The sequence below is a fragment of the Peromyscus eremicus genome, unplaced genomic scaffold (assembly GCF_949786415.1).
Source record: "Peromyscus eremicus unplaced genomic scaffold, PerEre_H2_v1 PerEre#2#unplaced_227, whole genome shotgun sequence".
NCBI lineage: Eukaryota > Metazoa > Chordata > Mammalia > Rodentia > Cricetidae > Peromyscus > Peromyscus eremicus.
Genome location: NW_026734463.1, coordinates 191,835 through 194,147, shown reverse-complemented (window position 1 = coordinate 194,147; position 2,313 = coordinate 191,835). Strand labels below are relative to the sequence as shown.

Below are 2,313 nucleotides of genomic sequence, written 5' to 3'. Positions count from 1 at the left end.
TGGTTCACTTTGCAAATATGGTAGGATTCACAGTATAGGAAAATATATGGATGAAATAAGTGGGGTGAAAGTCTGAATTCTTCCAGTTCTTTTCATATATATGAAAAAATCTCCTTGAGAAAAAATATGCCATAAATATGAGTCCTGTAATAAAGGTTCTTACCTTAACAGGCATCTCCAAATGTGGAAAATAATCCTTATTGAAGAGCAAAAACATGAGTCTAAGCAAAGTAATAACACCTTAAGATTTGATTCCTTTTTACATGCACAACAAACTGAAAAATTAATTCTTAGAGAAATATAGATGTAACAGTGTAATAATTGTGGTAAAGTTTTACATTTTTAAATTATCCTTGTAGGCATGAAAGAAGGCAAAAGGGAGAGAAACAATATGAATGCAATCAATGTGCCAAAGCCTTTGCACAATATGGTAATCTTAAAAGGCATCAGAAAACACATACTGGAGAGAAACCCTATGAATGTAATCAGTGTGGTAAAGCCTTTGTACAGCATGGTCATCTTCAAAGGCACACAAGAACACATACTGGAGAGAAACCCTATGAATGTAATCAGTGTGGTAAAGCCTTTTTACAGCATGGTCATCTTCAAAGGCACACAAGAACACATACTGGAGAGAAACCCTATGAATGTAATCAGTGTGGTAAAGCCTTTGTACAGCATGGTCATCTTCAAAGGCACACAAGAACACATACTGGAGAGAAACCCTATGAATGTAATCAGTGTGGTAAAGCTTTTGCTCAAAACAGTGTTCTTCAAATGCATAAAAGAACTCACACTGGAGAGAAACCCTATGAATGTAATCAGTGTGGTAAAGCCTTTGCTCGCCACAATGTTCTTCAATTGCATGAAAGAACACATACTGGAGAGAAACCATATGAATGTGATCAATGTACTAAAGCCTTTGGACATCATAGTAATCTTCAAAGGCATACAAGAACACATACTGGAGAGAAACCCTATGAATGTAATCAGTGTGGTAAAGCCTTTGTACTTCACAATAATCTTGAAATGCATAGAAAAACACATACTGGAGAGAAACCCTATGAATGTAATCAGTGTGGTAAAGCCTTTGTACATTACAGTCATCTTCAAAGGCACACAAGAACACATACTGGAGAGAAACCTTATGAATGTAATCAGTGTGGTAAAGCCTTTGCTCAAAACAGTGTTCTTCAATTGCATAAAAGAACACATAGTGGAGAGAAACCATATGTATGAGATCAATGTACTAAAGCCTTTAAACATCATAGTAGTCTTCAAAGGCATAAAAGAACACATACTGGAGAGAAATCATATGAATGTGATCAATATACTTAAGTCTTTGGACATCATAGTAATCTTCAAAGGCATACAAGAACACATACTGGAGAGAAACCCTATGAATGTAATCAGTGTGGTAAAGCCTTTGTACTTCACAATAATCTTGAAATGCATAGAAAAACACATACTGGCTCTCTTTCTCTTGGGCCAGTGGTGCCGGAAAAATGGGCAAGTGTCAGGGTCTCCGTACTGCCAGGAAGCTCCGCAGCCACCGACGGGACCAGAAGTGGCACAATAAACAATACAAGAAAGCCCACTTGGGCACAGCCCTCAAGGCCAATCCGTTTGGAGGTGCCTCTCATGCCAAGGGAATTGTGCTGGAAAAAGTAGAGGTTGAAGGCAAACAGCCAAATTCTGCCATCAGTTAGTGTGTCAAGGTGCAGCTCATCCAAAACAGCAAGAAGATCACAGCTTTCATGCCCAACGACGGCTGCTTGAACTTCACTGAGGGAAACGATGAAGTTCTGGTTGCTGGATTTGGTCGAAAAGGTCATGCTGTAGGTGATATTCCTGGAGTCCGCTTTAAGGTTGTTAAAGTAGCCAATGTGTCCCATTTGGCCCTGTACAAAGGTGAGAAGGAAAGACCAAGATCCTAAATTTTGACAATGGAAATGCAATAATAATAAATTTTCATATTCTGAAAGAAGAAAAAAGAAAGAAGAAAAACACATACTGGAGAGAAACTCTATGAATGTAATCAGTGTGATAAAGCCTTTGTACATTACAGTCATCTTCAAAAGGCACACAAGAACACATACTGGAGAGAAACCCTATGAATGTAATCAGTGTGGTAAAGCCTTTGCTCAAAACAGTGTTCTTCAAATGCATAAAAGAACACATACTGGAGAGAAACCCTATGAATGTAATCAGTTTGGTAAAGCCTTTGCTCGCCACAATGTTCTTCAATTGCATGAAAGAACACATAGTGGAGAGAAACCATATGAATGTGATCATTGTACTAAAGCCTTTAGA

At 38.1% G+C, this 2,313-nt stretch overlaps 1 pseudogene; it reads left to right on the top strand.

Annotated features, from left to right (window-relative positions):
* Positions 1-1,403: 1,403 nt before the first annotated feature.
* On the top strand, positions 1,404-1,953 carry LOC131901713 (small ribosomal subunit protein uS12-like; annotated as a pseudogene).
* Positions 1,954-2,313: the final 360 nt, after the last annotated feature.